Source organism: Myxine glutinosa, chromosome 1, assembly GCF_964187855.1.
Source record: "Myxine glutinosa chromosome 1, kmMyxGlut1.1, whole genome shotgun sequence".
NCBI classification, from domain to species: Eukaryota; Metazoa; Chordata; class Myxini; order Myxiniformes; family Myxinidae; genus Myxine; species Myxine glutinosa.
In genome coordinates, this window is record NC_136261.1 from 36,571,364 (window position 1) to 36,596,990 (window position 25,627).

The window sequence follows — 25,627 nt, forward strand, 5'->3', positions numbered from 1 at the left end:
CACACACACACACAGACATACAAATAAATACACAGCGATCAAAACATAACCTTCCGCTTTTGCGAAGGTAATTACCCTTCAGAATTACCCATTGAAATTACCATTTAGAATTACCATTTAGAATTACCCTTTAGAATTACCCTTTAGAATTACCCTTGAGAATTACACTTTAGAATTCTTTAGAATTACCCATTTAAATTACCATTTAGAATTACCATTTAGAATTACCCTTTATAATTACCCTTTAGAATTCTTTAGAATTACCCATTGAAATTACCATTTAGAATTACCCTTTAGAATTACCCTTTAGAATAACCCTTTAGAATTCTTTAGAATTACCCATTGAAATTACCATTTAGAATTACCATTTAGAATTACCCTTTAGAATTACCCTTTAGAATTACCCTTTAGAATTCTTTAGAATTACCCATTGAAATTACCATTTAGAATTACCATTTAGAATTACCCTTTAGAATTACCCATTGAAATTACCATTTAGAATTACCATTTAGAATTACCCTTTAGAATTACCCATTGAAATTACCCTTTAGAATTACCATTTAGAATTACCCTTTAGAATTACCCTTTAGAATTCTTTAGAATTACCCATTGAAATTACCCTTTAGAATTACCCTTTAGAATTCTTTAGAATTACCCATTGAAATTACCATTTAGAATTACCATTTAGAATTACCCTTTAGAATTACCCATTGAAATTACCCTTTAGAATTACCATTTAGAATTACCCTTTAGAATTACCATTTAGAATTACCCTTTAGAACTCTTTCAGATTACTCTTGAGAATTACCCTTTAGAATTACCCTTTAGAATTATCCTTTGGAATTACCCTTTAGAAATACCCTTTAGAATTACACTTTGGAAATACCCTTTATAATTATCCTTTGTAATTACCCTATGAAAATACCCATTGGAAACACCCTTTAGAATTACCCTTTAGAATTACCCATTGGAAATACCCTTTAGAATTACCCTTTGGAAATACCCATTGGAAATACCCATGAGAATTACCATTTAGAGCATAGGTTCTTAACCAGGGGTACCTGTACCCCCTGGGGGTACGAAACCTCCAAGCTGGGGGTACGAGACACGTCGCCCCAAAATAAATTTCAAAAAAATAAGGGTATAACCGTATTTAAAGAAAAAAAGAAGGGTTAAAATGTTTTTGTTAAAGAATTACAAGGGTTAAAATGTTTTTGTTTAAAATTTCCAAGGGTTTGGGTTTTTTAAATGATAATTTGAATGGAGTTTGAATCAATGCAGCTCGACATCTTCTGGTGTGCACAACTCAAAACGTTCACACAGTTAGCTGAGAGACCTCTGGAGATCCTCGTGCCATTTGCGACCACCTATTTGTGCGAGACAGGTTTTTCAACACTCCTACACATCAAACGAAAGGCCAGGAACCGTTTGGATACAAGTGACGACATGCGTGTGGCTATTTCAAAGAAAGAACCTCGTTTCAGCATCATCATTGATGAAAAGCAACAACAAAAGAGCCACTAGAAATGTGTCTGTGTGTACTGTGCACTATGTTTTTCTACAAAAGTTATCATTGTACTGTAATCTACTTCAACAAAGTGACGTTTCAGCAAACACGATGCATTATGATTATTGTTTCCATAAATGTGTTTTTTTAAATGTGAAAATAAAGAAACTTTATTAATCTATTATTGTAGTTTGAAGTCATTTTTGACAGGTTGGTACGGGAAAATATTATGAAAACTCAAGAGGAACGGGCACTTAAAAAGGTTAGAAACCACTGCTTTAGAGCTATCCTTTAGAATTACCCTTCAGAATTGCCCTTTATAATTACCCTTTGGAAATACCCGTTGGAAATACCCTTTAGAATTACCCTTTCGAATTACCCTTTGGAAATACCCTTTCGAATTACCCTTTGGAAATACCCTTTAATCCATTGAAGTGTTACTGTTATAATCAATTTTGTTCAACTGATGAAACACTCCACCCCGTGTTACTTCTCCTCTCAGCCACCGCCTCTGTGTTTGGCCTACATTCTAATGGAATGGTACATGGACTCTTGGGGGCCCTTCAAGCCTACCTGGCCTTCTTATCCGAAAGTTCCGGGTCAGAAATTTTCTTACGTTGCATTTTCGTTTCACACCATTCTAATGGAGCAGTTTGCAAGGAAAAAAATACTCATGCGTAAATTTCTGATTAAGACCCTTTGTGGATAAGGGTCCTTCTTGTATGCACATGCCGGTGATTTTCATTTCTTACGTGTGTGTTTTGCATTCAAAATCCAATGTAGATGTCATGAAATAAGAATCAGCCTCGGACGCAAATATTTCCGAAAAAGGGTTTTAAGGGTCTTTTTAAGGGTCTGCCACTTCCAAACGCTGGAAATCTGCAATTCAGGAAATGGGTATTGTTGGATGTTGAGGTGATGTAAAACGATGAAGAGCATCACACCTTTCGGGCATGAGTTTATGATTGAACTCTGACCAGCTCAGTCTATTCTGGGTGTGGCCACCACACACCGACTGACATTCTCCCTAGCTGTACCTTTCCTGCTCCATCTAAACTCCAGAGCATCGGTGAAGTTCGCCAGTTGCCCTTTTCAGGATCCCCATCATACCTCACACTCCCGCATCTCATCTCGCTGACTCACTCGGAGCACCAGAGAATCACCAGAATCACCAACGGTTGTTTTCAGAACTCGCATCACCTTTTCACACCTCACACACAACACCTCTCCACACACCCTTATCCCTCACCCAGTTTGGTACCACGTTGGCCAGCTGGCTCACGCTTTGGTAAGGGTGGGGTCGCACCCATGCCCCTCCTCGAGCACTTATCTGTCTATCAACCTTATCATCCTCTTCTTTCAATGGAATTAATGTGGCACCTAAGTCATTTGTGATAAATTTTAATTTTAATGTTTCTTCGACCCCCTTCAGGGCATGAAAGCAAAGAAAGCACAAGAATACAAACGTCCACAAAACAAGTGACGTCTGCATACAGATGATCAGTTAAAATACATTTTAATTGCCACTTGGTACTTGTTCATGTATTTCAGTACATGGTCAAGCATCTAAGTCTTTCTATGAAATTAATTTAATTGATCTGTTCATTTTCCAATATGCATCTCCCCAAATGGTAACCATTTATTCCTGGACCATGTCAAGGAAAACCTTTGTTCAAACTTGTCATGCTCCTCCTCAGCTCCTCTAGGCTGTTCTGTTCATGTGTTGGTAAAAGTGGGCATTTCTTCGGCAGTTATGAGAGTTCATTCAAGGTGCAGATTTGTACGGCAATTGCCTAAAGCTGATTGGTCCGGCCCTTAATCTGCTCTTTCCAGTCAAGACTGGTCCATCATCACAGCTCTTCACATTGACTGAAGAAAGTGTTGGAAGAGGTGAAAGGAAAAGATGATGCGACAAATAATTGTGTGATATAATATGGGGCAGGTAGATGTTGGAGAGAGGGGTTATTGAATGCAACGTTAACAGGAAGAATAAGAGAGAGGGAGAGGGTGATGAAGAGGAAGACGGAGAGGGAGAATGAGAAAGAGAAGAGATCGGTGTCGAGGAAAGGAAGAAGAAGAAAAACACTTTTTTTTCAGGCTACCTTAAATAGCCTGATTGCTGCAACAAGTGGTGCTAAACAGGACTTTTTCCATGCTCTGGTTATCATGCAACTTCCGGTCGGGTTTGCGTGCAAGAGGAGTAAACATGCGTTTTTATTTACTATCGCTTATAGCAAATACGCTGTAGAGAGAAGTCCTTTTTCCGCTCGACCTTGATTTAATTGAATTCGACCATTCGCGAAGCATATCGCTTCAGCATGGCAGGGCCGCATTAGTGACCCCCTATTAAAGCAACAATATCGTATTATTTTACCTCTACATATAATCGATTATCTCAAACATAACGTACATGGTGACAGAATTATCAGAAACATTTTGAATTTGATTTGCTATATTTGTTTGATTTATTTGTTATAAATTTGATTCACATATTTTATCATTTATTGCACAGAAATCATTGTAATTAATATTTGTAATGTGATTATTGAAGAAAATGGAATAAAGAGCAAAAGCAATTGTAATAGCAGAACCCTTTCCAGCAAAACATGTGCATAGTCTCTGTTCCTGGTGCCATTGTAACAATACGTTTGGGTCAGCGGCTCATCATCCGGCAGGAAGATGCAGATGTAGTGCACCTCCTGCTGAGCTGTCTTGCCTGGGTAAGATTACTGACGCAATTATAAATGTTGAATTGGTGCATCGTAGGCAGCAGGGTGTTGCATCCCAAAATGTGTTGTCCGTCGGATAGGTGTTAAGCTAGGGGTCTTGTCTGCTAGCATTTGCTGTTGGACGTTAAAGATCTCGCAGTGTCTTTACTAAGGAGTAGGTTGGGTGTTGCTGGCACCCTCAAGAAATCCCAAATTATTGACTGCATCTTGGAAGGCAAAGGTAACATACCGATTGCGAATTCTTTCAATGACTTTGGCAGGATAGACAGACCTTCAAGACCAAGACCATGATCATCATCGAGATCAAGATTAACGAGGTCGACATATCTCTCTCTCTCTAGATCAACTAGACAGATTGCTGCAGAGATGAACCCGTTCGACATTTCATCGTCGAGATCAACCAGGGTGAGATTGTGATAGTCAGGGTCCAGATCGAGACGGACGAGATGATCAAAAGACACTGTGAGATATTTAATATCCACCATCTAATGTTAGCAGACAGGACACCTGGCTTAATGTCCATCTAAGCGACTACGCATTTTGTGTCTGAACAGGAAGAAAAAATAAAGAAATAAGATAAAAACCTAAAATGGTGGTTTAGTACTCCGAGAGGTATAATAAACTTTGGGGTACCATTATAATTGCAGTGCTAATTACAGAAAGAAACTATACAACAGCTATAAGCCTCCACCTTAATTAATTATTTGGCAAAAAAAACACCTTGATTATTTAAAAAAAAAAAAAAATTCAAATACCTTATGAATACCATTGCATATCCATGTTTACCAATACACAAATGGCTCGAAAGTCCCTGCTAAAAATCATCCCTGTTTAGGTAGACCCAACTTATTTTGTGCAATTATAAGCATAAACGTAATCTATTGATTATTGCATCACGATGCAGCCATCATCGTAATTCATGTCTCCTCTGCATGCTGCCAGAGGAATCAGGCCACCTTCCCTTCGTTTGTCCCGGTTTGTCCCGGCTTGTCCCGGCTTGTCTCGGCTTCGTGCTTATCCATCAGTCTTATTATTCTTCTTCTTCTTCTTCAATGTGGATGCCAGTATGTTATGAAGCAAGAGAGGGTTTTGGAGGGAAGATGTCCTGAAAGACACACACACATTTATGTCGTTATAGGCTATGAGCCAGACCCCCCAAATTGACCGGTCGGTACCATACAGATGGAGTTTTTTTTTTTTGGTTTTTTTTTTTTTTTGTATACAAGATCGAGGCTCGTGAAAGAGCGAACATTAATCACACAGAAAGACAAACAGACACATAAAACAAATAACATCGGGAGCGGTAGACAAGATGGGGAGAGAGGGGGAAAGACACAAAAACAACATTTGAGAGCAGGGACCGAGAGACATGGAGACATCGAGAGATCTGTGGGAGGGAGAGGGCTTTGGGGGGGAGGCATGTGAAGGGGGGGGGGGGTGGGAGAGGTATAAACATATGGACACTGCCAGGATTTCCAGGAAAGAAGTTGGAATTTCAAACAAGGTGGATCTGGGGTGAATTAGTGGGGGTAGAAAAGATCAAGGTTTTGGATGGGGGAAGATAAGAGATGGTGGTGAACAGCTGTTTTAAAGACCTGGAGGGAGGAGAGGGATTGAAGGGAGTGTGGGAGTTTGTTCCAGAGGCGGGAGAAAAGAGGAATGAAAGAGTGAAGGTGAGCAGAGAGCCGAGATTTCGGCAGTTTAACCATCAGAGGGTTGCTGGCAGATCTTGTGCGACCTGTAGGAATATTTGGGGGACAGAGCACAGAGAGAGAGCTGGGGGAGCAAGGCCGGAGAGGAGTCGGTAGAAGACAGAAAGACCACCTACCTGCCTGCGGTGAGTGAGTGAAAGGCCCTCAGAGATAGCTTCATCGCGGGAGATTCCAATGATTTTGAAAGCTTTGGATTCAACAGCGTGAAGCCGAGCCAGGTGTGAGGCAGGAGCACCAGCCCATAGGGGAGAACAGTATTCCATTGAGCTGCGGATGAAAGCCTTGTATGTGGTGAGGAGCTCAGGTGTGCCGAGGAAGGACTTCGCACGACGGAGGATGCCCAGTCGGCGACTGGCTTTGGAGGCCAGCTTGGAAATGTGGTTTTCCCAAGAAAGATCATGGCAGATAGTGAGACCCAAAATCTTGAGCGACAGAACTTCTTGGAGAGGATTGTTGAGAAAGTAGATGGGAGGGTTGTCCAGTCGATCTTTTCAGAGAGACATAGTAAGAGTGTGAGATTTGTCAGGATTGAAAGACATGTTCCACTTGTTTGACCAGTCTGTGATTTTGTCCAGGTCTTCAGAGAGTGAGGAGGCAGCAGACTGCCGATCTGAGGGAAGAGGAATGGAGCGGCAGAGAGTGGAGTCATCAGCAAAGAGATAGAGAGGATTTTCCAGAGAGTCGGAGAGATCATTGATAAAGACCAGAAAAAGCACAGGGCCCAGCACACTTCCTTGGGGAACTCCAGCCTGAACAGGAAGGGGAGATGAGAGAAATCCATTCAGGGCCACACGTTGACGACGACCAGAGAGGAAGTCCGCAAGCCATGCATGGAGATTTCCATGGATACCATAGGAGGAGAGTTTGGTGAGCAGAGCTGGGTGCCAGACCGTATCAAAGGCCCGTGATATGTCAAGGGAGACAGCTCTGATTTCCTGTTTGGCATTGAGGACCTCCATCCATTGTTGAGACAGCAGAAGCAGCATGTCCAGAGTAGAGTGACCTGGTCTGAAACCAAATTGATGATCAGAGATCAAGCCATTGGAGAAGAGGAAAGATTTCATATCCAAAGCAATGATGGATTCTATGACTTTGCTGATAATTGGGAGCAGGCTGATTGGTCTGTAGTTGCAAGGATCTGTTTTTGCACCTTTTTTGTGTAAAGCAGTAATGTTAGCTGATTTCCAGGATGCTGGCAGATGACCTTGAGCAAAAGATAGGGTGAAAAGAACAGAGAGAGGGTGAGATAGAGCGGCAGAGCAGGATTTTAGGACCCGTGGGCTGATGCCGTCTGGTCCAGTTGCAGAATCAGAGTCGAGGTTTGACAAAAACTCCTCCACCTTGGCAGGAGAGAAGGACACAGAGTCCAGGAGCAGTTGGGTTCGACTGGGAAAGGTGGGAACAGAGAGAGATGGGTTTGGGACTAAGGATTTTGAGGCAAACACAGAGTTGAGGCATTCGGCTTTGTCACGTGCGATGTCAACTGTGTGGCCATTTGAGGTAAGGGAGGGGATGGAGGGGGAACAAACACCAGAAACGGATTTGACCAGACGCCACCAGGATTTGGAGGAAGGAGACAGGTTTGAGAGTTCATTCTTGAGTGAGGAGAGATAGTGCTTCCTGGCACTCCTGAGGGTAGACACACACTTGTTCCGAGCTTGGTGGAAGGAACTGAGATTGCCTTCAGTTGGATTAGCCTTCCAAGAGGCAAAGGCAAGTTGTTTCAGGGCAACTGCCTCACCACAAGATTCAGTGTACCATGGACGGGAGGAAGGGTAAGACAACTGAAGGCGAGATGGGATAAATCTGTGCATGAGAGAGATCAGTTTGCTTTGGAAGAATTCCCAGGAAGAATTGATGTCAGAGGCAGTGGAGATGGGAGACCAATCCAGACGATTGATGGCTGCTTGAAGACCGTCCCAGTCGGCCTGAGTGAAATGCCAGACTCGTCGACGTTGAGGAGGCTCTCTGAGAATGGCCAGAGAGATGTCCACTTTGACAAGCACATGATCAGAAGAACCGATTGGAGCAGAAGAAGAGCAGCAGACATTAGCAGGGAAGTTTGTCATAACCAAGTCTAGAAGAGAAGATACTCCATTGGCTGAGATCCGGGTCGGGAAATTGACAGATTGTGTCAATCCCAGTGAGTCACAGAAGTCCTTTGCTGAGGTGCCATGACTGGTGAGAGAGGAACCCACACCCAACCAGGTGGCATGATGACAGTTGAAGTCACCACATATGAGGAAGAGAGAGTTGGGATGAGTGGATAGAAGTTGGTCCATGTTGTCAGACAGTGAAATGTAGATGGAGTCATCACTGTTTGGGGGACGGTACAGAACACATATGAACAAAAGGTGGGAGCGGAGAGGAAGCCGTAACCAGAGGTACTCCTGCGGGTGAGGAGGAAAGAGGGCAGTGCAAGGAGAGTGAGGAAGAGAGTTTTTGACAAAGATAGCCACCCCACCACCAGGCCGAGGCTCAGGTCTATCATACCGGAGGAGGGAGTAACCAGGAAGAGATATTAAGGAATCAGAGACATCTTGAAGGAGGAAAGTCTCTGTTAAGCAGATCAAGTCTGGATTGTCAGAAGCAACCTGTATGGAGAGATCAGTCAGGTTTGAGCGAAGGCCCCGGATGTTTGAGGTCCATACCGTTAATGAAGAGAGAGGGGGAGCATCGGGTACAGGACAGGGGAGGGGAGGAGTAGGGTAAGATGAAGGATGAGAGGGGGAGGTAGGGAGAGCAGTTGATAGTGTGTCAGATGTTGCAGAAGAGTTCCAAGAAAGGGAAGGATGAGGAGGATGAAAGGTTTGATGGTGAAGGGATGAGGCACAGTGAGGGGTTGTTTGAGGGGGGGCAGAGGAAAGTAGAAGGTTTGGGGGGGGTGGAGGTATGAGATAGAAGGGAGACGAAGTGGGGAGGAGGCAGCTTGGAGGAGGAGGGGGGAGGAGGGAGAATTGGAGAGGAATGGTATAGGGGGAGAATTGAAAGGGAGGGATTGGGGGGGAGTTTTGAAGGGGAGGAGTGAGGGGGGAGTTTAGGAGGGGAGGGGCAAGGGGGGAGTTTTGGAGGGAAGGGGCAAGGGGGGGGGATTTGGAGGGGAGGGGCAAGGAGGGAGTTTAGGAGGGGAAGGGCAAGGGGGGAGTTCAGGAGTGGAGGGGCAAGGGGGGAGTTTAAGAGTGGAGGGGCAAGGGGGGAGTTTAGGAGTGTAGGTGCAAGGGGGGGGGGGATTTGGATGGGAGGGGCAAGAGGGGAGTTTAGAAAGTGGATGATTAATGAAAGACGAACATTGATAACAAATTGGGTTTGTTGTGATTTTCAAGTTAGCAATCCGATTCAGAACGATGGAGGAGGGATGGAATGAATGTGAATTTAGACCATGTAGTGAGGGAGACGTATAAGATATTGAATTTCTTTTTTTTGAAGTGGAATGAGTTGGAGAGGAAATTGAGAAAAGCCTTTTAAATAGGAAGAAAAACAGCGTGTTGTAATATACCACTGAATAAAACACAGAAGGGGAAAGGTTAAACATATTTAAATAATATTTAAACAGAAACGTGAACAATCTTATATGCACAAAAATACCAACGGGGGGAGAGCCGAGAGGGACCACCACGAGTCACGTGAACAGGGCAAACGGTGGATGGCAAGGAGATAATGGGGGCGGGGCGAACAGCACACCTGGACAGAAAATACAGGATGAGACAACAGTACACGTGGAGAAAAGAAAATAAATGTTTTTTTTTTTTGTTTTTTTGGGGGGTGGGGGGGGGGGATTTAGAACGTTAGACAGAGTATTATGTTCGGGGTAGAAGGGAAAAAACCAAGAGCCAAGCAAAACACGCTTAAGTTAACAAAACACCGACGGGGGTACAACTACAAGGCCACACACGAGGAGCAGAACACGATTAATTAATTACGAGTTACAGGAAATTCAAACCAAAACTAACTATAATCAAACAATATCGCATGGACGATAAAATAACGAGTTGAAATTTGACAATCTATCTGGGGAAATGGGGGAGAAACACGTGGTCGAAGAATGAACGAACGAATAAGAATGAATAAACGAATGAGCACAGAGAAGGTAATGTCTTTTTTTTTTTTTTTTTTTTTTGAGTTGAGATTTACATAAGGAAGTAGGCTTTGGGGTGGAAAGACTGGGAAAACAGAGAACGAAAGTTATTGGATCACAAACGACAGGCGCTGAGAGAAAAACAAAGCCTCAAGGTTGTACAGTGTACACTGTACAAGGCCTCAAGACGACACGAATTAACACGATTTTCAATACAGGTATGAAAGATTTGCACCGAAAATCTTTGTCGGGACAATATACGTACATACACCATAAAATAAATACAGTTTTAACGAAAATACAAAATGGGAACAATTACTTAACTTCGATTTCGATGTAGAGCGTGTGGAGCTGCGAAAAAACGAACCCTCGCTTGAGGCTCATTGTGAAAATGAGTGTGAAATGTGAAATGAGTAAGGCTCATTGTGATTTTTATCAAGATATATGTCCCTAGATATGAAAAAAAAGTGATAGCAGTGTATAACTCTCGGCCATCTCTGTGTTATCACCCGAAATATTATTATACGCCTGCTTCGCTTCGCCAAAAAATGTGATATTTGCTAAAATTGGAATAAATATGTTTTTAAGGACCACAGAGGATGATCCATCTGACGAGGAGCAAGAATATGGATTCTGAGCCAAATATGCTGCGCATCTAAAGGGAGGGACACTTTCGTGATGTCATTTCAGACATTTATTTTCTGTTAAGTGATTTAAGTATAATATGTATGACGTTCATTGTAATTTAAAGTAGCCCGATGCATAAAAGGATAGGTTCAATTTATAAGCATTATTTAGTATGTGTTTTAAATGCCTGTAATCTGTGTCAATTGTGTTAAAAATTGATTGGTAATAATACTGTATAATAACAGGGCGTATTTGTTCGAGAGATCATGATAAACCTAGAGTGTGGAGCAAGTTTGCATGCATTGTGAAATATAATGTAGCTGATGTTACAAACCTACTTTAGGATACTAGCTAATACCAAAAATTACACTGAGACACCAGAAGTAGTAGACAAATAAACCTAAAATGTTCAAAAGCTATGTTTCGTTCCAAAATATCAAAATTAGGGGGTATGGTTGAACATATTTTGAACTTTGCCAAAATATGTGCCCCAAACAACCACCATATTACAAAGTAATGATATATTCCAATGCAGTGGTTCCTTGCGAAGATTTTGAGGGGTCAAATGTTACTCTGGGAGTTTTCATTTTTGAAATATTGACAAAAATGTACAATGTGAATTCTGAACTCGAAGCGATTTCGACCACTTTTTCACTAAATTTAACATATTTTTTGTCATTATGTCAATATTTTGATAAATAACCCCCACAAATGTTCTATTTTCTATTACTATATTAGTTGGCATCCAGTATGCAAATTATTGGCACTCTGTGGTCCTTAAAAACATATATTTATTCCAATTTTAGCAAATATCACATTTTTTGGCGAAGTGAAGCAGGCGTATAATAATATTTCGGGCGATAACACAGAGATGGCCGAGAGTTATACACTGCTATCACTTTTTTTTCATATCTAGGGACATATATCTTGCTAAAAATCACAATGAGCCTTACTCCATCTGTAAGGTACCGACCAACCCCCTTGGCTCATAGCCTATTATAACAAATTTATTGAATTATTTCAGAACGGCTGAACAGGAAGAATTTTCTCTTGAAATACTGTAGATCAAATTTTATAGTCAAAGTAAAATCTTCCATGAGCCTTGATCATGTGTACATTTTGTATGGATAACATTTTTCAATGACTTTTATTGCTTGTCTAACATACAGGGTGCTTCCAAAAAAATGTTAACATTTATATGGGACTATATATATCTCAGAAGTGTTAACACTTTTTTGAAGCACCCTGTATAAAGAAGAATGCTTGTGTGTCTGCAGGAACCAGTGCAACTAAACTTTCCATGGCCTCCTCTTTCATCCAGAGGAAGATCGAGGGCTATTTTTGGATAAAAAAATTGAAAAAGTCAAATCAGATAATTGGCCTTCAGGCCTCGATGCGCTGTCTTGTGCTAATACACTGTCTGCATTTTTTTCTCCCGGGAGCGAGCAAGTAATATGTGTTGTGAAGATAGTATGTTGAGGTTGTCATGATTTATTGTCAACAACACAATTTTACTGGTGTCGTGCTTACACTTGCACCAGCACCTGTTATAAAAAAGATTGCTTAACACAGGTTTATTATAACACTTCCGTGTTCAGGCCTCGAGTGATTGTTCTTATAGCCTGCTTGGTTTTTCCCGGGAATGTCCGAGTAATATGTTTTGTGATTGTCGTGCAGGAAATATTTAAACAAATATTTCATTGACTTTCCCTGGGAATCCCGGGCACATCAGCTAGTTAATGATAAATCATTGTTTTTATTTGATCACTTTTGTATTTATGTGAATGTTTCTTTACTTCACCTTGTCAAGTGTGATTCGACGGATACTACTCGTATAAGTTAGACTACTGTTGATTATAATCGTGTTTCCCTCGTCGGCCTTTTTGTGTATCACCGACACACATTCAACAATATAATTGTCTCTTACCCTTGATGACTTTCATCACATTACGAAAAACACAAAACCATAATGATTCGCCTGACCTACTTTATGAACTAGAAAAAAATGTTCACTTACAAATCATGGGTAGGAACAGATGTTTCTCTCTTGGTGTCTCGTCTGGTTCCGGTTGTGCCATTAACTTGTTTCATTACTGGTAAAGAGGAAAAATAGAAAGGTGCAAGGAGATTGTAAGAGCATTGCATGTGAAAAAGGTTATTTAAAAAGTCCAATACATGATATTAAAGCGCGGCGTTACGCGCGCTGCTTGCGAGCAAGGAGGAAGCGGACAAGCGGTAACTTATAAGCGTCTTTATTTCAGGAGCTCACTAACACTGGCGCGCTCCGGGCTGCGCGCCCGGTGTATATCATGAGGCCACGCCTACCCCTCGGGCGTGGCCACCGCCCACTTGGTGCGCGGAATGATGTCACCACGCCAGTGGGCTTTTGTGTCCGCCACACGCGCCCCCCCAGAATTCCCGCACACCTGGAGGGCCAGTTTGCGGGGCAGACGAATGACCCGGCCGAAGCGCCCCCTGGCGATCGGCGGCGTCCGGGGTGCAGGGATGCCAGGTGGGATGCCCCTGGCTGCCCCTGGGATGGGTGCAGGACCGGGGGGCGGCGTGGCCGCGGGGCTGGGCGGTGCCGGGGGTCCGCCCGCAGGGGGGCGGCCCCGACGTAGGGGTCGGGCCACTGGCGGTGGATGGTCCACGTCGAGGTGGGCCGGCTTGAGGCGGTCTACCGAAACGCGGTCAGGAGTACCGCCGATATCCAGGGTGAAGTGCTTCGCCCCGGTCTCCAGCACGCGGAAAGGCCCGTCGTACGGGGGCCGCAGTGGTGTCCGGTGGGCATCGTGGCGGACGAAGACGTACTCCGCCGTGCGAAGCTCCGGGGCGACGTGCGTCGGTGGGTGCCCATGGCATGCCGTTGGCACCGGGGCGAACCTCTGGGCGGTCTCTTGCAGAGCGGAGCGCCGTGGAGTCGTTCGACCATGGTGCCGTGGAGTCGGGGAGGAACTCGCCCGGCACCCGCAGCGGTTGCCCGAAGACCAACTCCGCCACGGATGCGCGCAGGTCCTCCTTGGGCGCCGTCCGGAGGCCCAGCAGGACCCAGGGGAGCCTGTCGACCCAGCCGCCGTCGCGGAGGGTGGCCCGGAGCGCGGCCTTCAATGAGCGGTGAAATCGCTCACACAGGCCGTTAGCCTGGGGGTGGTAGGCCGTGGTTCGGTGCAGCCGGACCCCGAGCCCCTGCGCGACCGCCCCCCAGAGCTCCGAGGTGAACTGGGGGCCGCGGTCGGACGAGATGTCTGAGGGGGCGCCGAACCGGGCGACCCAGGTGGCGATGAAAGCCTGCGCGACATCGGCCGCCGTTGTCGACGCCAAGGGCACGGCCTCCGGCCACCGGGTGGTGTGGTCCACCATGGTGAGGACGTAGGTGAAACCCCGCGAGGGGGGCAGAGGTCCCACCAGGTCCAGGTGGACGTGGTCAAACCGGCGTTCCGGCACCGTGAACGGGGCCAACGGGGCCTGGGTGTGCCGGTACACCTTGGCGCGCTGGCACGCGAGGCACGTCCTGGCCCAGCCGCGGACGGCCTTCCGGAGGCCATGCCAGACGAACTTGTCGGCGATCAGCCTTTGGGAGGCCCTCGCGCCCGGGTGGGACAGGCCGTGGATGGCGTCAAACACCTGGGGCTGCCAGCCCGCGGGCACGATGGGGCGAGGACGCCCGAGGGAGACGTCGCACAAGAGGGCCGCGCCCGCGCCGTCGAATGGCACCTCGGTGACGCGGAGGCCCGTGACGGCGGTCCGCAAGGCCTGGATGTCGGGGTCAGCGGCCTGGTCCGCTGCCATCCGGGCATAGTCGATGCCGAGGTGGACTGCGTGGGCGACGGCCCGGGAAAGGCAATCCGCCACCGGGTTGTCCTTCCCCGCGACGTGCTGGATGTCCGTCGTGTACTCGGACACGGCCGAGAGGTGACGCTGCTGCCGGGCCGACCACGGCTCGGTGACCTTGCCCATCGTGAAGATCAGCGGCTTGTGGTCGACGAAGGCAGTGAACGCACGGCCCTCGAGCAGATGGCGGAAGTGCCTGACCGCCAAGTGAAGCCCGAGCAACTCGCGGTCGAAGGTACTGTAACGGCGTTCGGGCGGGCGAAGCTGCCGGCTAAAGAACGCCAGCGGTTGCCAAGCTCCACGCACCCATTGCTCGTGCACCGCGCCCACCGCGTAGTCCGAGGCATCGGTGGTGAGGGCGATCGGTGCATCAGGCGCCGGGTGCGCGAGCATGGTGGCGTTAGCCAAGGCGAGCTTCGCGCCCGTGAACGCCGTGTCCATCTGCTCGGTCCAGGTAACGTCGCCTTTGCCCGGCTTTCCTCGGAGAGCTTTGTGCAGGGGGCGCAGGAGCTGGGCGATACGGGGCAGGAACCGATGGTAAAAGTTCACCATGCCCAGGAACTCCTGCAACCCTCTGATCGTGCGGGGGCGCGGAAACCCCTTCACCGCCTCCACCTTGGCCGGCAGGGGGACGGCTCCGTGCCTGGTGACACGGTGCCCCAGAAAATCGATTATGGCGGCACCGAACCGGCACTTTGCGGGGTTCACAATCAGGCCATGCTGGCCCAGGCGTTCGAAGAGCGTGCGGAGGTGGCGTAGGTGCTCTTCGCGGGAGGCGCTGGCGACGAGGATATCGTCCAGGTAGACGTAGACAAAATCCAAGTCGCGCAGGACGCTGTCCATCAGTCGCTGGAACGTCTGAGCCGCATTCTTCAGACCGAAGGGCATGCGCAGGAACTCGAAGAGTCCGAATGGCGTGATGACCGCCGTCTTCGGGACGTCCTCCAGCCTGACGGGGACCTGATGGTAGCCGCGTATGAGGTCCACCTTCGAGAAGAAGGACCTGCCCGCCAAACGGGCGGAAAAGTCCTGAATGTGGGGGACGGGGTAGCGGTCGGGAGTCGTGGCGTCATTGAGACGGCGATAGTCCCCGCACGGTCGCCATCCCCCGCCGGGCTTCGGCACGATGTGCAGCGGCGACGCCCAAGCGCTCTCTGAGCGCCGAACGATGCCGAGTCGCTCCAGGGTAGCGAACCCCGCTTTTGCCACCGCCAGCTTCGTCGGCTCGAGGCGGCGTGACCGGGCGTAGACCGGTGGCCCGACGGTGGGGATGTGATGGGCCACCCCGTGCTTGACGGCCCCCGCCGAGAAGGTGGGCCGCATGAGGGCCGGGAAGCCGGCGAGGAGGCGGGTGAATGCGTCCACTGCCGGAAGCGTACAGACCATCGTGGCCGGAACCGAACCGTTCGGCAAGCCGCTTGGCAAGCCGCTCGTTGAGCTGTGCAACGCACAAGCGAGCGAGCTGAACGTCTCGGCCTGGACAAGACGTCTGCGCTTGACGTCGACCAGGAGCCCATTAGCGCACAGGAAGTCCGCGCCAAGCAGTGCCATAGGCACGTCGGCGGTGACGAACGTCCATCGGAAAACCTGCCCTCCGAACCGCAGAGAGAGGCAGCATTTTCCGTACGTACGGATGGGCGTCCCTTTCGCGGCAAGCAGCGTGGGGCCCCCACCCGCGGCGTGCTTGTCTGACGTGCCGGCGGGAACGACACTCACCTGCGCTCCCGTGTCGCACAGGTAACGGCGCCCGGAGATGGTGTCCGTTATGAACAGCAGGCTGCTCGAACGGCCGGCGCTCATCGCCACTATTGAGCGCCGGCCCGGGCGTTTCCCGACCTGTTGAAGGAGCATGGCGGATGACACTGCCGAGCTTCGTGGCCGAACTTGGCGTGGAACCAGCACCAGGTGGTGGAGCTGGAGGAGCGCGGCTGGCTCCGCCAGGCCGGTGGAGTTGGCGGGTTTCCCCGTGGTGGCAGTTTTCGCCGCGGCGGTGGGCGGGGCGTGGCGGCGGTCACGAGGTGCGTATCAGCATGCTGCGTATGCTGTATAAGCTGATGCTGTGGAACAGCAGCATCAGCAGCATCAGCAGCATCAGCCTCGAGGGCCGTGACGGCCATGCCGACTCTCGCCCGCGTGTCCGAAGCGGCGAAGTACCTGTCCGCCTCGGCTGCCAATGCTCGGGGTTCCGTTAGCCCGGTGCTGGCCAACGCGAGGCGAACCTGCGCTGGAAGTTGGCGACGGAAAAGCGCCCGGAATAGAGAACCGGGGGCTTCGTCGCCCAACAGTGACAGCATATGGTCCATTCGGACCGACGGGCGCGTGTCACCGAGCTCGGGGAGATCCAGGAGGCGGTCGGCCCGTGCGTCGTCCGTGAGGCCGAACGTGGCTAGGAGTAGCCGCTTGAGTGCCTCGTACTTGTGGCCGTCCGGTGGGTGGCGAAGGACGGACACAACTCGAGCGGCCGTGCCGGGCCCGAGGGAGGCGACGACGTGGCAATAGCGCGTGTCATCGCCGGTGAGGCGCCGAAGCTGAAATTGGGCTTCGGCCTGGACGAACCAGACTTCGGCCTGAGCCTCCCAAAATTCGGGAAGTTTGATGAAGTTGGCCATGGCAATGGCGTCGCGTGTGGAAGGATCGCTCCGGCAGATCCAACGTCGAGGGGGTCACCAGTAAAGCGCGGCGTTACGCGCGCTGCTTGCGAGCAAGGAGGAAGCGGACAAGCGGTAACTTATAAGCGTCTTTATTTCAGGAGCTCACTGTAACACTGGCGCGCTCCGGGCTGCGCGCCCGGTGTATATCATGAGGCCACGCCTACCCCTTTGTGTCCGCCACACGATCCAGGTTAAAAGTAAAGAAAACTAGATTTAGATTTTTTTTTTTTTTTTTTTTGTATACAAAGTCGAGGCTCGTGTAAGAGCTAACTAACATTGATCACAAAAAGACAAACTAACACATAAAACATAAAACATATGATAAAGGGAGCGGGAGAACAAGATGGAGAGCAGGGACATCGGGAGATCTGTGGGAGGGAGAGGGATTGGGGGGAGGAGGCATGGGAAGGGGAGGGGGGGGGGGGGTGTGTTGACGGGTTCATCTTCAATTGAGATTACTAGGGCATGCCCGTACTATATATAAGCTAGGACGTGCCCGTACGTGGGTGCCCGTTCCTTGCCAAAAAAAAAAAAAAAAAAAAATTTGTGTAGGGGTGTGTGTGTGTAAACATCCTAGGGCGTGCCCGTACGTGGGTGCAAAAAAACATGCGTGCAAACAACAACAACAAAAAAAAACTTTGAAACCACGTGGCAGTAACGACCACAGAACCCCCCCCCTCTATTTACATGAATGGTTTGGTCCATTCGCAACGACCACAGAACCCCCCCCTCTATTTACATGCAATGGTTTGGTCCAAAGCGAACGGCTTGCAGTGTTTGGTAAAGAAATCGCCATAGCTCGGTAAGTACTTGTCCGATTAATATGAAACCTTGAAAAGGCACATCCTCGGGTCCCCAGCAATATACCTGGCAAGTTTAAAGTATATCGGACCCGTGGTTGTCGAGAAACAGCGGTCACAGACAAACATACACACATACACACATACACACATACAAACACACATACACACAGAGATTAATGGAATTATAGATAGATTCTCCAAATGAGGTTTAAACAATTCTGTGTGTATATAATAGGTCCTGTTAATTGTCATCATATCAGCATTTCTCAGTGGAGTCCCAAGATGTGCTTCTTGCCCTCGGTATCAGGTTGGTGGACTCTGGTTTCTATCGTCTCACTTCTTGCTTCGCTCCTCCCACCATCTCATCCCTCCGTCCTAAACCAGCCCACCCAAGTCACACTCGCACTCACTTCCACAATCATACACCCAGTTCCCCTTTCCAATTGAGTGCTACTCATGCTTTCTCCCACTCCTGTTCCCTTGTACTCCCTTGACCCCTAACCTGCTAACCCCATATCCATTCTGCCGAGCCTGCTATCTTCTGTCGTTTCGCTTCTTCAGCATAGATTTCTGTACACAAAATGTAATGCTTTGAACCAAAAGTCAGATAATTGTATTATGAATACCTTGGAAGTCGATTCGATAAGGAAATACGTGCTTGAAACAAAATTCCTTATTTCCATTTTGAAAAGCTTCTTCAATTCTTTGTGAGGTAATGCTGGGGTCCAGTCCCTGTAAAAATAAAATAATTCTTTTTTTTAATTAATAACTAACAATGCTCACAACATGCACCGAGTTGAGATTAACCTTGTTAACCTGCGCTCGCGAAGCGAAAGGCAGGGTTAAGCATTCGGGTCCGTACGTACGTACATGTCTGCATTTTAAAAATTCATTTCCTCGGCAACCGTTGGTCCGAGTGACATGAAATTTTCACCAAAGGAGGGCCTCCTCCTGTAGAATATTTTAGTGAATATTATGACGTCACAGGTCACATGGTACGGGCGCCATCTTGGAAAAACCCCAAAAAAATGCACCTCTATATCTCAAAAACCGCTGGAGATAAATAATTGAGACAGGTCTCATTGCAAAGAATTTTCCATGCGGAATAACATATGTGAATGATGACGTCATAGGTGCCGCCGTTATGACGTCATAATTCGACAACTAAAAAACTATCCATCCGATCGGGATGAAATTTCTTGAGCATCTTCTCGGTATAAATTGATGCAGAAATAAAATTATAATGACGTCGTAGGTCACGTGGTTCGGACGCCATATTGTTTTGAGTGAAAAGCATGAAAAACCACCAACATCCAATTTTCTCCAAAACGAGGCCAAACTTTACAGGCAGAACGGCATACCCATGACGAACATGACGTCATGCGTCACATGGTTTCGGAGTTATGACATTTTTAAGCATAAACTTTTAAAACCTAGGTCCTCCCACATTTTTGATCCTCTCGAGGGGAAACTTCACAGATGTGTTCAGCATATCAGTCTACTAAAATGACGCTTTGGAATTTGTGATAGGTGACGAGGTTTGTCAGAGATTAATACTTAAAAGAAAATATTTTTAAAATTATAACTCTTGAACCGCTTCATTGATCGACGTGAAACTTTATGTTATAGTCGAGGTCATGAAGTGCAACAAGTGTGCAAAATTTCAAGATGATTGGATGTACGGTCTGGAAGCTAGAAGTTGTTATTGCATGAAGAAGAAGAGTCTTCTAGAGTGGGCATGGAATTAATTATCACACTGCACATGACGAGCAGGAAAAGTATAAAGCGACCTCACGGGGTCATTTTGACCTCAAATAAAATTCAGATTTCAGATTTGTCAATCGCTGAGGTATATTAACACAAGACCAAAACAGATTTGGTGAAATTCCAACGATTTTTGACGAAAATATAACATTTGTCTGCATTTCAGTAGAAGTAAAGTGTGTGCCATGTCAGTCATTTGGGGAATAGGTGTTGTTAACGATGACGTCATTGGTGCCATAATTATGATGTCATAATTTGAAGGGGACCGAAAAACAACAACAACCACGGTCTCCGAAAAAGGCCAACCCCCGCCTTGCGGGGAAAAATGGCCTCGAAAGGTGGTTTTTTAAAATTTATTTAATTTGTCAGGGACAACGCTTAGTCTGATCAGTTTGAAATTTATTGAGCACAAGCAGAAGTACCCGGCGTTGCCGGGCGGGAGAGGGGGGGGGATAGGGGAGGGAAGGGCGGGATAGGGGGAAGGGGGGAGGGGGAAATGGGGCAAGGGGGGAAAGAGGGGAGGGGCGGAGGGGGGTAAGGGGGGAGGGAGGAGTGGGGAGGGGGGAGGCAGGGGAGGAAGGGAATTTATCACCTTTTCGTTAAATATATGCTGGTGAATGTGGCGTTCATCCCGTTTCTGCGTTAAGTGTGATGCCGAACAGGAAGAAGCAGTAGTACCAACTTCGTACAGTTCCGGAATTGTTTATGTTATTTGTGTTCAAATGTCTGGTGATTGTTTAGGCACTATCGAGCGTTTTTGTTTTTTTAACTCCAAAAAAACGAGTTTTTTATTATTTTTTTATTATCATTATTTTTTTGCCTAAAACACTCCCAGGCACTCACTGATGAACCTCTGAAAGTTTGACGAAGATCCGCTCAGCCATCTCTGAGAAAAACGGCGACACAGACAGACAGACACACACAGACATCTCTCTTATATAGTAGATGATCTATGCAACAATTATTTAGATAATATAAATTTATGTAGTCATCGCTCACGTGGTCTGGCAGCCATATTGGATCAAAAAAAAGAAACGTTCAAAAATAGAACAGTTGGCTCACACCAAGTTGACTGCGCAGGGTAAGTATTCTATGAAAACCATCTAGTTTCATTATTGATTGACTGAGTTTTCATTAACTTGGATATTGTCCAGGTGTGAACAAAGGACAGACTTTGATAGTTAGTGTTTTGCTTTGGGCTTTTAGGAAAATGATATGTAGAAAGAATTAGAAACAACTATAATTTGATGTATTTTTTCAAAGTTAATTGGACCTATTGTAACAGGTAACCCCTGTGAAAGAAATTTCTCCTGATGATTTCTCATGAGAAATATGATGATGAGCTCATGAGAAATTCTTGAAAGGGAAACGCTGTTGATGGATGCAAGCTGCTTTTCGGCAAATTAATCCATAATAATAGAATACCAGGAATCAATATTAGTGGCATGAGCAATGGGCTCTTATTTCAGTTCTGACTATAAACTGCCAGGCTGGTGATGCGCAGGAGAGTGTGACATCAAAAAATGTGTGCCATCCCCACACCACACTCATTGGTGTGATGGGAAATGAGTTCCTCGTCACATGTATGCCCAAGTGTGTGAGTGGGTGGGGAGTAGCACCCCCAGGCCTCACCAACCCCTCACCCACCACTAAACATATAACCTTTCCCCGTGAAACTAGTTATACAACATTCATGTTTGACAAAGGGTAATTCTGAGAAACAGATAAACTGCTTGGAACATGACTGTGCACCCAATTATACTCACATTCATACAGAGTTTGAACATTTGAAATGACAGAGGGGCTTGCCCAGTGGAAAATCAAATTTTCAAACAAATCCCAATATTTTTTGGTACCATCCTCAACCAGAACAGGAATTCGAATCAACATTGGTCCCAATGTTTCTTGGTAGACCATATCTACTTCAAAATGCCAACGCATACTCAGCCATCGATCGTTGCCAATTCGAAACGTTTCTCTACACTTCCCACTTCCTTATGGTGAACAAGTCAAGTCTTGTGTACATTACACCGTGGAATGTGGCTTTCCACTGTTTTCTGGGGCTCCAGCATCTCATCTCAAATAGATGATGAGTACAGTAGACTTGAAAGACCTCACCTCTCTGGCAGTAAAACACAGTAGGTTAAGACAAAAGACTTCCTCTTCTGCCACCACAGACAGGCAACACTGGAGTCCCAGTTTTCTACCAACTCATTTAGTCTCGCATATTCTGGGACATCTTTCATCAGGACTTTGTCGACACAAATGTTAATTGTCTCGCATCGTTGCAAGCACCGCTCTCTCCACTCCACCTTACCCTCAATTATATCACTAGTTTACTTTTTTATTCCATCAATTTATTTTTACTTTCGGCTGAGCTATCCAATGTCTCTGGTGATGTATGGCTTCCAGGATGGCTATGCTGTAGGTACACACACTCACCTCTGAGCTGTCTATCCTGGATTTGAGTCTAGGCCCAGCTATAAACTGTCATGCTGGTGTTTCACAGGCAGGGTGATTCATCAATTTGTGTTTTGTCCCTGGGATGGAACCTAAACGTTAAATTGGTAGTCCCAACTGGTCGCCATTCGTTGTTGGACGCAAATGGTCCCACAGTGTTCCTCACAATGAACCGGCGAGTTATTGCTGGAACCCTGATCAAATTCCAAATTCCTGCCCGGCCTGTGGGTAGCGAGTGCTCTGGTCTTCTTTGAGGTTTGTTGACACCAAATTACATAGCTTGCTATCCTACAGTGTGGTTGGTGTTTGAGCAGCAGCTTTAGCACGACAACCAAAATGACCAGGTTGGTGGTTCACACGTGATTTGGTTATGCACATGTTACAAGTGAACGGCTTTCTTTGGAATGTGGAGGGCAACCAATCCTTTGTTGAAATTTCTGGTAAGGTTAGTAAACACAGTTAGATACATATTACAATTGTACAAAATGCATGAAAATTCAAACTTCAATAATACCGTATATAACACTTGATTTGAAGAAATTCGTCACTGTCAAGGATTGTTTCAATTGCACATTGTAATGGTTCTTGGATGCTCCACTTACCTGCTCCCCGTACTTATTCCATTGCTGCAAATCATCTTTCCAGAACCACGTGACTGTGTTTTGACTTATCAATGCCTTGATAAGATTCTGCTGGAAATTAGAATCACTACCACATTGGAGAGAGGGTTGGGGTAGGGGGATTGAATGGAACTGTTATTGTACACAAAACAAGTAAAAAACACGAACACTGATGCAGATGTGGGGACTTTTAATATCATCTGATAGATGTTAACAATTGTTTGTCATGCCCAGCATCGCCAAACTGCCCAGCGTCGCCAAAACAGCCCCACATTGCTAAAACAGTCCAGCGTTGCCAAAACAGTCCAGCGTTGCCAAAACAGTCCAGCGTTGCCAAAACAGTCCAGCGTCGCCAAAACAGTCCAGCGTCGCCAAAACAGTCCAGCGTCGCCAAAACAGCCCAGCGTCGCCAAAACAGCCCAGCGTCGCCAAAACAGCCCAGCGTCGCCAAAACAGCCCAGCGTCGCCAAAACAGCCCAGCGTCGCCAAAACAGCCCAGCGTCGCCAAAACAGCCCAGCGTCGCCAAAACAGCCCAGCGTCGCCAAAACAGCCCAGCGTCGCCAAAACAGCCCAGCGTCGCCAAAACAGCCCAGCGTCGCCAAAACAGCCCAGCGTCGCCAAAACAGCCCAGCGTCGCCAAAACAGCCCAGCGTCGCCAAAACAGCCCAGCGTCGCCAAAACAGCCCAGCGTCGCCAAAACAGCCCAGCGTCGCCAAAACAGCCCAGCGTCGCCAAAACAGCCCAGCGTCGCCAAAACAGCCCAGCGTCGCCAAAACAGCCCCGCGTCGCCAAAACAGTCCAGCGTCGCCAAAACAGCCCAGCGTCCCCAAAACAGCCCAGCGTCGCCAAAACAGCCCAGCGTCGCCAAACCGCCCAGCGTCGCCAAAACAGCCCCGCGTCGCCAAAACAGTCCGGCGTCGCCAAAACAGTCCGGCGTCGCCAAAACAGTCCGGCGTCGCCAAAACAGGCCGGCGTCGCCAAAACAGTCCGGCGTCGCCAAAACAGCCCGGCGTCGCCAAAACAGCCCGGCGTCGCCAAAACAGCCCGGCGTCGCCAAAACAGCCCGGCGTCGCCAAAACAGCCCGGCGTCGCCAAAACAGCCCGGCGTCGCCAAAGCAGCCCGGCGTCGCCAAAGCAGCCCGGCGTCGCCAAAACAGCCCGGCGTCGCCAAAACAGCCCGGCGTCGCCAAAACAGCCCGGCGTCGCCAAAGCAGCCCGGCGTCGCCAAAGCAGCCCGGCGTCGCCAAAACAGCCCGGCGTCGCCAAAACAGCCCGGCGTCGCCAAAACAGCCCGGCGTCGCCAAAACAGCCCGGCGTCGCCAAAACAGCCCGGCGTCGCCAAAACAGCCCGGCGTCGCCAAAACAGCCCGGCGTCGCCAAAACAGCCCGGCGTCGCCAAAACAGCCCGGCGTCGCCAAAACAGCCCGGCGTCGCCAAAACAGCCCGGCGTCGCCAAAACAGCCCGGCGTCGCCAAAACAGCCCGGCGTCGCCAAAACAGCCCGGCGTCGCCAAAACAGCCCGGCGTCGCCAAAACAGCCCGGCGTCGCCAAAACAGCCCGGCGTCGCCAAAACAGCCCGGCGTCGCCAAAACAGCCCGGCGTCGCCAAAACAGCCCGGCGTCGCCAAAACAGCCCGGCGTCGCCAAAACAGCCCGGCGTCGCCAAAACAGCCCGGCGTCGCCAAAACAGCCCGGCGTCGCCAAAACAGCCCGGCGTCGCCAAAACAGCCCGGCGTCGCCAAAACAGCCCGGCGTCGCCAAAACAGCCCGGCGTCGCCAAAACAGCCCGGCGTCGCCAAAACAGCCCGGCATCGCCAAAACAGCCCGGCGTCGCCAAAACAGCCCGGCGTCGCCAAAACAGCCCGGCGTCGCCAAAACAGCCCGGCGTCGCCAAAACAGCCCGGCGTCGCCAAAACAGCCCGGCGTCGCCAAAACAGCCCGGCGTCGCCAAAACAGCCCGGCGTCGCCAAAACAGCCAGCGTCGCCAAAACAGCTAGCGTCGCCAAAACAGCCCAGCGTCGCCAAAACAGCCCAGCGTCGCCAAAACAGCCCAGCTTCGCCAAAACAGCCCAGCTTCGCCAAAACAAACGCCCAAACGCTCCCCGGCTAAAGTTCATCCTGAAAGCGCCCACATTGTGCGGACAAACCAAGTCAAGGGCCACGTGGTCAGGAGAACCTCGTCCCTTCCGGTCACACTTTGCCTATCGGCCGGCCTCGAAGACCGAATTTGTGACGGTGTCACCCGAGAAGAGTACACCTTCTTCATCTTCTGTACAGTGAAGTTGCCAGCCCTGAATTCTCTGGCTACATCTGGGTGCTTCATTGGGAGTGCAACCATGTCCCTCAGGTGAACAGGGACCCACCTGGCATAGTGTGTGTGGTCTAAGGCATGGAACCATGGGACCAGTTCCGTCAGGGCATCAAGGTACATCGTGAATGAAGCCTGCCGCAGAGAACGCACGTAGACCAGTACCAACATCTCTAGTTCCAGCACAGTTGCCCAGTACTGAAAGTTGGGAATGTCTTCTCCTCTCTGGTGACACCAGTCTTCGAACTCAGGCAGGTCTTCTGCATCATCAGCATATGTCATACAGTGGCGTTCATACGCACGGTGTTGCAGGATGTGCAGTGCCGCTGCAGTGATTTGATGAGCTCTTCTTGTGCGGGTGACGTGGGCAGCTCGTAGGAAGGAGTCGGCCGTCCCTGGCGTTGCAATCTCAGCTTGCAAAATCTGCAAATCTTGCAAAAATCAAATCTCTGAATCTGAGATGGCCCAATATCCAGATCTTTTCATAATATGATAGTCTACTAGTGTGCCAAATTTGGTGCTTGTATCACAAAATGCACA

At 48.2% G+C, this 25,627-nt stretch overlaps 1 long non-coding RNA gene across 1 annotated transcript; it reads right to left on the bottom strand.

Moving 5' to 3' along the window:
• Window positions 1–3,006: 3,006 nt before the first annotated feature.
• LOC137422887 (uncharacterized) lies at window positions 3,007–22,918 on the bottom strand. Its single transcript, XR_010983602.2, has 4 exons — window positions 22,762–22,918; window positions 18,562–18,667; window positions 12,668–12,743; window positions 3,007–5,341 (listed from the first exon to the last, which is right to left on the bottom strand). It is a non-coding gene; the product is annotated as an uncharacterized LOC137422887 (long non-coding RNA).
• Window positions 22,919–25,627: the final 2,709 nt, after the last annotated feature.